The 15,358-nt window shown below is 37.3% G+C and overlaps 1 pseudogene; it reads left to right on the top strand.

Annotated features, from left to right (window-relative positions):
* The first annotated feature begins 14,469 nt into the window (after positions 1-14,469).
* Positions 14,470-14,537, top strand: LOC144454931 (U6 spliceosomal RNA; annotated as a pseudogene).
* The last annotated feature ends 821 nt before the right edge of the window (positions 14,538-15,358 follow it).

Raw genomic sequence — 15,358 nt, 5'->3', positions numbered from 1 at the left:
CTGCAGAGTTGTAGGTGCAAAGAACAGGAGGCTGGATACACTTTCTACCCTCTATAAGGGAAAGCTTTGAGAGGAATTTAGTACTCTAGCCTCCAGCTCACCAATAAGAGGAGAGAGGAGACTGAGTGATATGGAATTCAAGGCTTGAGTTAATAGTATGGTAATTAGATTAGAAGTGATGAGTTTATCCTGGGAAGGGTATCTTGAAACCAGGTAGAGCTGCAGATGGAGAGTGGAAGGAATAGATATAATGCAATATTTCTGTGTCATAAGACGTGACAAGCATGAAAAATTAAGAGAACCATGGAAAGATGTGTAGGAAATGATTCAGAGTAAAACAAGCAAAGCCAAGAAAGCAATATACATATGGACGGTAACAATCTGAATGGAAAGCATAAGATCTACAGAAAAATAGAAAGTAAATATTTCAGAATTACAAAGAACAAGCATGACCCCCAAGGAGTGACATAAGAAGACTTCTCCCCCCACTTCTTTGCAATGGTAAGAGGTCCACAGGTGTACAACTTTGCATATATTTTCAGACTTTTGGTTGTAATTTTTTTTTCTATGTTAATATGGGAGCACTCACTGGAAAGAGGGAGAGATAGTTATGCTGGGGGAAATAACAATAAAAATATGGATGACATAAAAACAATGAAAACAAATAATAGCTTTTAAAAGAAGACAAGAAATATTTTGTAATAGAAATTCATAAAACAAAGAAAAAATAACTACATCCAAGTGGCAGTGACATGATCAAAGAGTCACAAATGTATTATATAATTAATGATTCTTTGAATGTGAGATAATTTTCCAGTGAATGAGTCACCAATGGGTAGACATAATACTGAGTACTGTTGAAGTCTCATAATAAATAAAACCAAGAGACAGTGGAAATTGCAGCTAAGTGGAAAAGAATTAATTAATTCATTAATTTGAAAAAATACCATCATTAATGAGATAAATAGATTGGAGGAAAGCAGTTATAGCCCAATTGCACTCTCCCCTTCAACCATAGCTGAAGCATGGCATTTAATTTTATACACCACCATTTACATGGTGTTCTCTTCAAGAAGGAAGGAGAAACCACAACCTCTGTCTGGCTGTGGAAACTGGTAGTCCAAGCTGTCCCACAGGGCATCCAGCTGGCCAGTTCCATTAGGGCAACTCAGCTCTTCTTTTCTCCTCTCTCCACCCTTACCTGAGGGTGCTCTGGCCAAAGGAAGGTAAATTTTGATGGCTGAAACCTACCTCGATATTTTGAAGTTTACTGGCTAGATTTCTTTCTTAAAGACCTTGCCTTAAACCCAATTCACTCTGGCTCTCATTAATTGACCCACAATAAGTCCCTGCCCAAGCACCACTTAATGGTTATTTTTTTAGGCCCAGATGGCTCAGAGTGAATGTAAATAGTAATTATTTCTCTTTTAGCCAGAAACCCTGAGGGCCTTCCCCTCTAGGTTCAGTGTTTTGTTTTGTTTTGTTTCCTTTCCTTTTGTTTGTTTTTGGATTAAAGGAGCCATCTCTTCACTCACTTAAACAGCCCTAATTACTGAATGGGCATTGCCTCAATCAAAGTGAGAACTCAGAAAGACCGTAGCTCTAAAAGGCCAAGATCTCCCATTGCATCTTAGGCCATCTATGGTTGTCCTGATCTATATCTGGCTACTGGGCCCACAATGGCTCTGGAGAAGAAAGTGAGGCTGGTAACTTTGCACAGCCCTCCCTCACTCAAATCCAATTCACATGCAAGTCATGGCATCATCTTTCTGATGTCATGGTCCTCTTCAAGAACAAAGGACAAACACAACCATCCTTTAGAAAGTACACATTTTTTCAAATTCAGGGAAAGATAACTTCCATTGTGATGGGACTAAATAAAAGTCATGCTATATGAGAATGCATTAAGGTAATTGTAGATCATAGGAGCAAGGTACAGTATAAACAGCATGGGATTTGAAGTCACACAACTCAGGTTTGAATCCCAGCTCTACAGTTTACCAGATGTATGTATAGACCAGACACTTTATCTCTCTTTGCTTTAGTTCATCTATAAAAGGGTAATATTCCTGTAAGGTTCTAAATCTATAATCCCTCAATCCTATGTATAACCTAGGAGTACAAGACTTATTGAGGAAATGATTATTGTCTTCATACATTCAAAAATCATATGGAAAAGGGAGTAGATTAGGATCAATGGATTTAAGTAAATCATAATTTTCTCTACAACATATACTAAGTCCCTTTCAACTCTGAGAGGATTTGGGAGCAAAGAAAGATGGAAAAAAGGAAAGGAAGGAAGGAAAGAAGAAAAAAGAAAGAGTGAGGGGAGGAAGGAAGGAAGCAAGGAAGGAAGGAAGGAGAGAAAGAAAGAAAGAAAGAAAGAAAGAAAGAAAGAAAGAAAGAAAAAAGAAAAAACTTCAGAATTGGAAGTAAACTCAAAGGCCATCTAATACAAAATATACCTGACCAGGAATTACTTCCACAACACTTGTTGCAAATATTTATCTGTCTTCTATTAGAACATCTCTAGCGAAATAGAATATACCACCTCTTAAGGCAGCCCATTCCATTTTTAGACAGCTCTATTAGGGAATTTTTTGTTGGTGGTGGTGTGGGGTTTTTTTGTTTGTTTGTTTCTGTTGTTTTGTTTTGTTTTTCTTATGTTAAGCCGAATAGCCTAAAGAATTAATAGAACAAGGGAACAGGAGGGTAACAATAGTAGAAGTTAATATTTTTAAAAAAAAGGTGTAATTAATATTAGTAAGGAAGTGGTATAGTTGTAGGAGTAGAATCTTGTGGTCAGAAAGGGGAAGTTTTTGGATCTAGTGTCGTCTTAATAACTGCACAGTTTAAAATGTATACAAGTAAGGGAGATGGGAGGAAGGTGTCTCATACCTTTTTTTTTTAAGAATTAAGATAGACCCTCCTAACTTAACTTAACTATAATGACTTAAATTAAGACAATTCCCTGTGTCAAAGCAGCAGCCTTTCGTCTCGGTGTTTCAGTAACAAGGCCCAGGGCATAGCTAACTCTCTCCCCCTACTGATTTCCTTATAACATTACCAGTTTTCTTCCACAGAATTTCCCATGATCTAGGTTGCTTTTCTCTTCTTTCTTGTCCCAAAGAAAGCATACAATGCTTCCACTGAGCTTTGTTGTTATTACCTCTGTTGTTACGACAACAACAATAGCAGCCTCAGCAACAACAAAGCTTTAAGGAGTTAGCATAATACTATGGAAACACCAGATTTGGAATCTGAAAATATGGATTCGAATCCTGCTTCTGCTACTTACTACTTGTGTGACCATGGGCAAGTCATTTATCTTCATCTGGGCCTCAGTTTTCTCATCTCTAAAATAGAGTTGTACTAGAAATCTTCTAAGGTCATTCCCCAGCTCTAAACTTTCAGGCCTATGGTCCTACTAAATATTACAAGGAAGTTAGGGGGTTGACCTGCTAAACACAAGGAAAGTTTGGAAAATTTTAACAGCAATGCCTCATTCCAGAATTTAGACTTTTATTTACTTGATTTCTCTATGTGATTGAACTGTTTAAAAAAAGAAAAAGAAAAAGAAAAAGTCTTGTGTTGTCCTCAGTCCACCTCCCACCCCCAGAGTCAGCCAGCCTAATGTTGCCTGGGAGGGATGCTTGTTCCAGCTGTAGATTTCTAGTCGACAAAAACTTAGTTTGAAATACTGGGTTTGGCAGATTAGGAAGGTTTCTCAACCATTCTAAAATCTTTTACTACAAATCTTGCCTTAAGATGCAGATACCCTGGGTTTGTGAGAGATATCCCCTTGTATTATTCCATCAAAGGTCTATCAAATCCTACCCTGAGCCTCAAGTTTTTTACTTTGGTCCTCTTCACCTTTGAAAGTTTTATTTGCTTTGGATTCATAGAAATCTTGTTCTCTCAGACTCTCTGGACTAGAAATATTCCTTTGTAGAGCTTTCAGAGTTTCCTCTCCTAGGTTTTGAATTTCTTATTCTAACTATTTGCATCATTCTTCCTTCAAGGAATTTGAATCGCCCCTGTCTCAACATATTCCCTTTTTATTTGACCTAGATCCTGTGTTTTGGTTTATGTTTCTTAAACAAATTCACTAGCTGTGTCTGACTCTACTATTTGTGATGAAATTGGCTTCTTCCACCTACTGCCTTAGATTAGCATCTAGATGCAATTTTTTTTAGAGGCCATGTCTCCCAAGACCATGAAGCTTCATTTGCTTTCATACTCATTCCTGATTATTTTGTCTTCGGGGTGTAGATGATAAGGTCCCCATAGGGTGAGTTTCTATTCAGGTTCAAAACTTCTTTCCTCCTTTGTTAACCTATGGTCAAGTGCTCCCTTCTGAGACTTAGCTAGCTCCCAGATCATCAGGATAACTGAGATAATTGGCAACTCACCCTTCTCCACTCATTTCTCTGTCTATCCCAGAGTTTCAGATACCCTCATATCCTTACCCCTTTTCAAGGAAGCAATGTTTCCTTGAATACAGTTCAAAAAAGAAATAAAAAAAATTTGGATATACAATAACAACCACTTCCTCTCATGGTTAAAGGACAGGTCATGCATCACCCACGCGACCACTCTCTCTCTCTCTGTCTCTCTCTCTCTCTCTCTCTCTCTCTCTCTCTCTCTCTCTCTCTCACAGACACACACACACAAACACACACACACTTTCAGAAACTCTCACTACTGTCTTACTTAATGTTGCCTAAGAACTCCCAATAAATCCATTAGTTAAGAAAAATCCCAGCTCTAATATGGACAAATGCCCAAAATTTTTCCCAAAAGAAGTGTACTTCACTCTCATTTGTTATAAAGGAATGTAATATTTAATTTAGATAGTCCACTCAGGATGTATAAATATATAGCAACTGTAAACATATAGTCTCAAAGTCGTGAGAAGGGCAATGCGAATGCTCTGACAGAGTTGTGGTGTTTGTTTGTTTGTTGTTTGTTTCTCCCAGTTACCAGGGAGGATACAGCATTTATAAATGGTTAAATCTGATAATTTTCAACATTTTTTTGATTCTTCAGTAAACATGAAATTCAGTCATTTTTCATACATGTAAATGAACCATAAGAATATCAACTCCAAAATATGAATTAATCAGAAATCTAAATGTAGGAAAAACATTTTTCCTAAAATGTGTTCAAAAGACAGTGTTAGAGACAATCATGGAATGTCTCTTATCTCCCATAATCATACATACATTTTCAACATGTTGATTTAATACTTTATTTAACTTTCAATATTTTGTAGAAATTTTGTATTTAAAATATTTTTTTTTTAGAAAATATAGGGAGTAGCAATGACTGGGCTAGAAATGCCACAAAGGACAGGGGACCTGAACATGTAAAGATGTCACAGTTCTCAAGACCTCCAACTTTGACAAAAAGGAATTAATAGCTATAAAGAGTATTATGACAGCAGAACTTCTCAAACATTTGGCATGTTATTTGTCCAAAACCACAAAATGATGTGTAAGCAGCTCAAGAAGATCTCAGGAGAAATAATTGGTTTTTACTCGCTGGAAAAGAATCTTACAATTTGTCATATTGGAAATCTTCCATTCTTTTTTTTTATTGAAATTCATTTTACAAGTGTGAAATATGGAAAGCTCCCTGCTATCCTGCAATGTTATATATAAACTGTGTATTCCTAAGACACAAGATAATTCAGAAAATGGAGAGGGGAGAGGAAGTACTGCACACTATGTATTACTTTTCCAAATACCCTATACACATAGCACACTGAATGATGTCAAAGTGATTTCTGTCATTTGTTTCCTGAAACAGTAAGTGATGCTAAATTTATATTTACATACCTTTTATCCACCTAATGAGAGAAAAATAAAATTATTAAAAATCCTCTTATCCTTTTCATTTATTAAAAATAGTAGCACTTACTTCAAACTGATACCAGTTTCCTAATACTTGGAAACATTCAGGTAATTGATTATTTTCCCTTCTGTGAACTCACATTTCCATCTATATACTATAGATTTTAACATTTTATATATGTGTGTGTACATATATATGTATATGTATAGATACACATGCTTACATATATGTGTGTATACATACATATATATGTATATGTATAGATACACATGCTTACATATATGTGTGTATACATATACATACACATATACATATAAAATATTTTTATCAGTATTTAATTGTTTCAAATGTGTCAGCCTGTTTTTCCCAGATAGGAAAGTTCTTTAAGAGCCATACCTTATCTAGATCTTGTATCAGTGCTTACAAAAAAGTGTGTGTTTAAGAAACACTTGTGGGTTGAATTTTTTTTTCTTTTTAAATTTTGAACTAGATAGAAAAATCCATACAGTTGAAATGTGAAAATAAACTAATGTGATCTAGTTGAATGATTACTGAAGTATATACTGAGCCCCTGGGGTTTTTGTCCCAGAACTACCACCAAATAAGTTACCTTGGAAAAGTCACTTTGCATCTAAATGGTTAATTTCCTCATATGCAGAATGGAGATTTGAGATAAAGGCAATATTACATAAATTTCTGACAAATGCGTAAACAGAAATGCTGCTAGGATTTAAATACATAAAATGCAGTAGAAACAGAATTGAATTGTGTAGTACCAACTTTGACAATATAGGTGCCATTTGGTGCTGTCTCAAAATTTTTAAATTTTTGTATTAGACCTCCCTAAGTGTATTGCACTCCCTGGGGGAATTCATCATTCTCATATTTAAGACCAGGGTCTATTCTTAGACACTACATCCTTTCCAAATCCATCTTACCTTTTGCATCTTATCTTCAAACTCCAGTAATCATGAAGACATTTTCTGTACCCTTAAAATCCTGAGTTTGTCCCCTCTCCATCCCTACCCTACCAGGACTTCAGAAACTCTAACAATGCTTCCTAGATAACTTCTGGTGTTATCATTTGTCCACATAAGAATAACCAGGAGTATGCAGTGGTTGTCAAGTTTTTCAATCTGGGAGAGACTCTCCATGACATCCCGGACGTGAGCTCTGGGAGGACAAGAATCCTCATTTTTTTTTGTTGGGAGTTTTACAACTACCTGCCTGGGTACTCTACAGCAGGAAGTCACCAATCATGGATACTTAGTGATTCAAGCTTCATGTCCAGATGACTTCTCATTTTGTAGCATCTATGGAGCCAACTTATTTCTTGTAACAAAATGTAGTTAAACTGTGTTGTACTAGAAGTTAGTAGATATATGCATTCCCATTCCTCCCAGCCCTTAATATTTGTTAAGTGAAATCAGGTAACCTAAATAACCTCTCTGAGCTTAGGTTTTCCCCATATGAAAAGGGAAATAGTACCTTTCTTAAATGGCTTCTGTGACTCAAACTAATGTATGCAAAGTGCTTTATAGCCCTCAAAATGTCACATAATATTATTAATAGTGCACAAAAAACCCCAAAAGTTTCTGCCTACTGAGAATGTAGCCTAGTAGCTATTTGTTTCTGTCATTGTCGCCGTCGTTGTTGTTGTTGTTGTTGTCACCAATATCCAATAGTCTTTCTTCTCTTCTTTGTCTTTCATTCTTCTACCCTATGAACTACTAATAAAAGTTTACATTCCTCTTTGCCTTTTGTCATTCTTTTTCTCCTTTATTTTATTCCTGAAGTGCTTAGATTCACTCACTAAGCACTTCATTCTCTTGGGCCACATGGAAAGCAAAAGATTTCCTTTTTCTTCCTTCTAGGAAGGAGACAACTTACTCTCTTTTCATTTGTGTGTTACCTGGTACTGATGGAAATTATATATCCATATCCATATCCATATCCATATCAATATCCATACACATATATACACACGTGTATGTATGTATATATGTACATATATATGTATGTGTGTATATGCCCATACCTCCCACTCTTTATAAGTCATAGTAAATTCTCATTGCCTTCCATACATACTTGAAAGAGATTCCTTATCTAATCATTGAGACTAACAACTATGGTTAAACTGCTTCCTTGCTCTGCTTTTTCATTATACTGAGGGTTTAGTGGATAGTCAATCAGTCAATTTATTAAGCTTCTACTACGTACCAGGCACTGTGCGTATCACTGAGTTTTCAAAGAAAAGTAAAGGACATACCCTGGCGTCACGGAGCTCACACTGTAGTGAATGTGGCCGGATTTAGACCCTGCACTTAAATTCTGTCTCTGCCTGTGACCTGGGGCAAGGAATTTGATCTCTCTTGTCTCATCTCCCATCGCTATAAAAAGAGGGCACAGGACTAGATGACCCTCTATGGTCTGATCTAGATCTAAATGTATGTTCTTGAGATATGGATGTGTGTTTTTATGATTGCCTTGAGATGTTCTCTAAAGAGACTTTCAGACAAAATCACGTATTTTGTGTACTTGTTTGGTTCTTCTTTTCTTCTTATTCTAAAAGTCAGGGACTATCTAATCCTATATCCTGCCACCATCCCATTGCATTGTTGCTGAAGCAAAAGAAATGTTATAATTGATAAGATTCTTCTCTCCTCATTGAAACTCCCAATGATACCCACAGAATGGTATAATGAAGATACTCTATAATTTCACTTAGAAACTATTCATTTACATTCAATTCTTAGAATGTTAAGTTAAAAAAAAAACCATCGAGCCTTTTGAGAAATTTCTGACAATCGTTAACAAAAATGCTGCTGGGATTTAAAGAAAATATTCTTAGCTATTTTATCAAAATGCTGCTTATACTAAAGCCCAGTAAATCAGTTGGGAGAGGGGAGAGAATGGCTTGGTTATCAAAAGAATTCCTTTAAATTTAAGAGGGAAATAAGTGCTCACAGAGCTTGGCCTGTGACTCATAGAACAAAATCACATAACATTTTTTTTTGGTTTATATACAAGAAAAGGGAGGATAATGTCTCCTACACAATTGCCTTAGCAAAGTCCTCAAGAAAACCTAAAGTGGTTCATGCTAAATCAAAGGATTCATTCTTGTGCAACAAAGTAAGCTCTTCCTATGAGGGAAGCCAGAGCCTGTAAGAGAGAGTTAACTGGTTTGCTCACTGCTCAAAGAATGCAGAAGAAACCAGCCTTAAGAGTTTTAGCGTATTTAGCAGGTGGAAAAAGAATTATGGCTGTACTAAATGACTTTACAGTTATCCTTATGTAGATCAGCCTTACAGTGCCAAACATAAGGTACCAACACTCACCTTGTGGCAAATACCAAAATCACAGAAATATCCTCCAAGAAGCATTAGTCTGTATGGAGCTAGTCACAGAAACTCCAAACCTGGGAAATTACAATACATATTACTGGTAACTTCTTCCATATGTCTTTAAATTATCCTTCTTCAGCAAAACAGTTTGGGGAGTCTGGTCTTAGACTTTATAGTCAGGTGCCAATGAAGGACAAAGAGTTTTGCTCCTTTCTTAACATGTTTAAGGATCTTATTTATTCATTCAACACACATTTACTAAGAGCCTATTATAAGTAAGGAGCAGCACTAGGCACTGGGGATACAAAGGAAAAATTGAAATAGTCTGCCTTCAGGAAGAGTACAATCTACAAGAATCACTCTAAGAACCTTTTAACATCCCACTTTCTCTATGAATAGAGTGATGAAGAGGAGGTAGCATCTCACCCAGGACATACTGTACTATAGATTCACTGTATTCAGTCAGTGTTATTCATAGCATTCTGCTTGTAGGTTGTTAATGCCAATAATAGCTCCCACAACTCAGCTCTGTTTTGTGCTTCAGGGATTTTTATTAAGTTTTATAATTACTGTCATAGTGTAAAAACTATTCAAAAATGCAAATTGTAAGGAATCCATTAGCATGATAACAGCTCAAGGCATACAAAAAACTCTAACCTGTCACTGAGAACTTTTCTCTTAATGCATTTTTTTTCCATTTTTAGCCTTATACTCTTTTATAATATACTCAAAAATCTAGGTTCAAGAATTATAAAATGCCTGATCAAAATTGAAAGAAGCCACAGAATTCAATCTCATGTGTTGATGTTATGCTGCATATTTAATTTGTGAGTATATAGACAAGTTGGAAATAGTTCTATGAACCTTATATTTACATTAAAGGAATTCATTTAATGAATGTGAGGTACATTTCTAATCACTGAGGAATATATATATATATATATATATATATATATATATATATATATATATATATAAAAAGATTAAGACAAGGCCCCTACTTTCATGGAACTCAGTCTTGTAGAGGTGATGATCCACGTAAACAATTAGAATACAAAATATAAGGTAGACAACATACTGGGGGCAAAGGGGAAGGGAGTTTCCAAGGGCAGAGAGAAGAATCCCAAGTGGAGGAATGATGAAGGCTTTGTGGAAGAGATAATTTCTGAGCAGGTTTCCCAATCTATCTTCCACACAGTTGCCAAAGTAATTTTGTTAAACCAAAGCACAGGTCTTTCCATGTCAGTTCCCTACTAAATAAAATCTAGTGGCTCCCTATCTAAGATCCAGTACAATCTGTTTTACACTTTTAACCTCGCTCTCATTCATAGAAATACATCCACACCCCAAGTTCTGGGGCTGAATCTGTGCTTTCAAGCTGCAGATCTGCATACTGTTGTTTCCTAAACATATTTTCTAAAGCATTTTTGGGGAAGAGAGGGGGAAAAGCACAGGCCTAGGAATCAGAACACAGTGTCTGAGTCCCTTCCCTACTGCTTACTGTGAGTCACTTTTCTAGGGATCAATATCCTTCTCTGTTAAATGGGGTACAGAACTATTGCTTCTCTCTACTGACTCTACCTGGTTTTCCAACCTTATTACATATTATTGCCTTTCACACAAATTATAATTCTATTAAACAAGCCTTCTTACTGTTCCTTGTATACAATACTTTATTTCCCATTTCTGTGCATTTGTACTGACCAACCATCCACCCTCAATCCCAATGTATCCTCTTCACCTCATCAGCTGAATCCTTCTTTTAAGTCTTAGTTTAAGAATTGCCTTGATCCCCCATCTGTTAGCATCTTCCTACCCCCAAAACAACTCTGCGTATTATCTCATTTTCTATGGCAATATCAATATTGATATTAATATCAATGCATTTCCATAACCACACCCATCTGTGTGTGTGTGTGTGTGTGTCTCTCTCTGGCATTTGAAGTCCTTCATAACCTGCTCTGCACCAACACTTTCCAGTCTTCTTCCACCTTAAATACCATCAGCAAATCAGCATCACTGAGCTCCATTCTATTCCTGGAATAAGACACTCTTTCTCCCAACCCCAGATATTCTACTGGCTGTCCTTCATACATGGAAAGCCTCCTGCTTCATTTCCACTTCCCTGCATCCCTGGCTTCCTTCAAGTCAAAGCTAAAATCTACCTTTCTATAGGAAGGCTTTCCTGACTCCTTTTAATTCCACTACCTTCCCCTTGTTGATTAGTTTCAATTCATATTGTATATAGCTTGTTTATTCAATTATCTTCATGTTGTCTCCCAGTTAAATTTTGAGCTCTTTTTGCTTTTATTTGTATCCCTAGCTCTTAGCACAGTGCCAGATACATAGTAAGTACTTAATAAATGCTCTTCCCTTTCCCTCACCAAGCTAAGTGGCCCTGAGTAGGTCATTTATCTACTCCAAGTTCTAGTTGATTCATTGGCAAAATGAAGATAATAATATCTTCAAGTCTATTTTATCACAGAGCCCAAACTGGAACCCAGGTCTCTTGTACCCCAATTCAAAAAAAGAGAGATCATTTCCATATTTTGTTTAAAATATGCTTTAACAACATCTCAATGATAACTTTAAGGAAATACTTCTTCATGAAAAATAATTTATAATCTTTTTTCTTGAAATTTCCCTTTTATACCTAACAGTTCTGTCAGTCCTCCTACTCCATCCTCTTCCCTTTCAGGTACCAGCTGTGCTTAGCAAGTTTTCAGAAACAAGCAGGCTCATATCAAGACTTGTATTTCTTATTAAAGCTTACATCCCACCTCCTTCATAAAGTGTTCCTGAACCTAGCCCAGCCTACATTGATTTGATTCTTCTCTGAACTCCTTAGTACTTACTGCACATGCCAGTTATTTTGACATGATCATATACTGGGTTGTTTTGTTATTTAAATGTTTCATATGTGTATGTCTCATTTCCCCAACTATATTTTAAGCTCAATGAGGGCAAGAAATGTGTTATTTTCATCTTTTTATCAGCACTTGCCATGATCACTCACAGTTCTCAGAAATCTTCTATCAATATTGGCAGCTGTTCCTCAAAGCTACAAGTGGGGCAGAGCAAGTGGGGCTTAATCTCAGGCCATGCCAAGTTTAGAGAGCACCTGGGCCCACAGGTATGGAGATGGCTCCCACAGATCCATACATTGGAGGGTAAAGATGGGAGAATAAGGGTCTCCAGCTTTCCAGATCCCTCAAGGAAACAAGGTTCATCCACCATACCTGTAACATCTGGGGCAATCCAAGTCAGACATCTCTTTTTGCAAGTCCAGCTTAGATCAGAAAAACTGGGTGCCTCCCAAAGTAAGCAGGGGGCAGGAGGTAGTGATGACAGTAACAAGGGTTTATAACTGATAGATATCTGGGTAAGAAAGAAACTCCGTTCTTGGGCAAGAAGGTAAGGTTGGGAGGGCAAGCAGCCTCCAGTGTTGCTTCTTTTCTGGCTTGTGCTTCATCTGGGGCTTCAATAACAACTACAATAAAATTTTAAAAAACATAAAACTTTAGTAATCTTGTCTGGCCTGGCCTTAGAGCACCCAGGAGTTCTGGGCTGAATAGATACCAGGAGTGGAAGACCATGGGAGCAAGGACATCCATCTCCAGAGAAAGATAGATTGGGAGGATTCAGCTTTGACACTTGGCACCTCAGGTGCTTTTCCCCTCTGACTAGGGGCCTGGAAGGTGGAACATTAAACTTCTCCCAAAGCCTGCCTTCCTATAGGGCTCAGGACTTTACAGGTTGCACTTCATTTTGCATCAGTATTCTGCCTAGTTTCAACTCACAGAGGTTCCCTGAGCTGGCTACTCTGTGGTACCCATCCAATTCCTACTTTTCAGCTTCCTTTTGTATCTTTTCACCATTAGATTATGAGCTCTTTGAGGTCAGAAATTCCCTTTCTTTGTCGTATTTGTATCCGCAGTGCTTAATGATAATAAAAGCTGACATTTATATAACACTGGCTATATGCCAAGCACTGTGTTGAGTGCTTTATAATTATTATCTCACTTAATCTCACGATAACCATGGGAAATAGCTGCCATTACTATCCCAATTTTATGGCTGAGGAAACTGAGGCAAACAGAGGTTATGTGACTACCTCAGGGTCACACAGCTACTAAGTGTCTGAGGCCAAATTTGTACTTAGGCCTTCCTGATTTCAGTCTCAGTGCTCACTGCGCCTCTAGCTGACCTAAGCCCCTAAAATGTCTGGCACTTAGTAAGTGCTTAATAAATATTTATTGACTATTCAGGGACAGCCTGGTATTGGAGGCAACTATTGTAATCCCCCCCTTCCACTAGTTAGAGCAGAAAAGCTGGGAACTTGTGTCCACACTTAAACTGAGATAGGGGAGAGGGGAAAGAAGAGGTGTCCCAGAAAAGATGTGTTCTCTGCTGATCCCCTTTCCCTCTACCACTTACTATCACCCCATCCCTACACATTCATTTCAAGATTAGAGTTAGAATGCTTTTCAACCTAGTTTCATGGGCTGGACCAAGTAATCAGGTAAATTCCCACTGCCTTTGAAACTCACTAGTGAGTTTCCATACTTCATCCCTAATCCTCCCTCCAAAACCCCTCTGTAGTCTTCCAAACAATTGTTTCTGCCTTAATGTTACACAATCAATGAAAATTTGACATGACCAAATCAGAATTTGTTATCTGATTCCAACCCCCTCCAAGCCCATCCCTCCTTCAAAATCTCCTGTTCCTGCCAAGGCTCCTACCATTCCTCTAGGGACCTAAGTTTGCAACATTGGAGTCATCTTTGTCCTTTTCCTTTATCCCCTCCTCTATAGCCAATTAGCTGCTAGGTCTATTTAAATCTACTTTAACCACTTATCTCCATTTGTCCACTTCTCAACATTCTATTTCAGGTCCTTGTTATCTCTTCCACAACAGTAACATCCTAATTGGGCTTTCAGTTTTTAGTTTCATTCCTTTTCAACCAATCTTTTCCACAGCTGCTAACATAATATTTCTAAAGCTTATCTGGCTATTCTACTTCATTGCTGAGGGAGCTGCAGTGGCTCCTAGTACCTCCAGAATAAAAAGAAAAATCTCAATTTGACATGGAAAGTACTGATTCCAGCAATGCTTCCAGGTTTGACAGAGTCTGTTACAGATAAATTGACCTATTTGCCATTTCCATTTCTCACCTCCATGGCTTTGCAAAAATTGTTGACTATTGCTCTTCAGCATTTCCTCCTTAATTTTATCTTTTGGAATCACTGACTTGCTTCATTTAGTCAGGTGCTCACTTTGGCAACACATATACTAACATTGGAAAGATACAAAGAAGATTAGCATGGTCCCTGCACGCAAATTCATGAAGTTGCTCCATAAAAAAAAAAATCAGTCAGTCCATCAATAGACATTTCTTTAAGCTCCTACTATGTGCTAGGGATATGAGAAGCAACAGACAGACCATGCCCTCCAGGAGCTGATAATCTAATGAGGCAGACAATACGCAAACAAATATATGTAAACAAACCATATGCAGGATTGATAGGAAATAATAAAATAAAGAGAAGGCATTGGAATTAAGAGGGGTTAAGAGAGTTTTCCTATAGGAGACAGGATTTTATTTGGACTTAAAGGAAGCCAAGAAACCCAGTAGGGCAGAGATGAGGAGTCTCCTACAGTACCTATTTGTATTATCTCTAGCTATTAGTACTCCCTCCTTCCTCAGATCATTATGTATATGCTTATCTATGTACATGCTGTTTCCTAACACTGCAGTCTTGACTCCCTGAGGACAAGTATTATTTTTCATTTTGTCTTTGTATTTCCAGTACCCAGTACCTGCTGTGCATACAGTGGATCCTTAATAAGTACCTACTGGACTATATTTGATCAGATTGAGTTGAATTAGATTTAATTGTGTCAGATTATATTGGATTGGAAACTAACAGGTGATGTGCAGGAATGAACCCTTTGCCCCCAACCTTATGACAATTTTTCAGTGTCTTTATTTCCTACCACTACCACCCAAAATTGAGGACACATTTCCTGCAATTTGAAAAAATAAAAGTTGTGGGTCTGCTGTAATTTAACATTTTAGAGCTTTTCATGAGGCCCAGAGAGTTTATTCCTCTATACCATGCTGTCATATTTGCCATCACCACCATATGCAAAGCAT

The sequence above is a fragment of the Phascolarctos cinereus genome, unplaced genomic scaffold (assembly GCF_003287225.1).
Source record: "Phascolarctos cinereus isolate Bilbo 61053 unplaced genomic scaffold, phaCin_HiC Scaffold_7;HRSCAF=346, whole genome shotgun sequence".
Lineage (NCBI taxonomy): Eukaryota > Metazoa > Chordata > Mammalia > Diprotodontia > Phascolarctidae > Phascolarctos > Phascolarctos cinereus.
The sequence above is the reverse complement of the archived record's forward strand: the minus strand, read 5'-3'. Positions and strand labels throughout refer to the sequence as shown.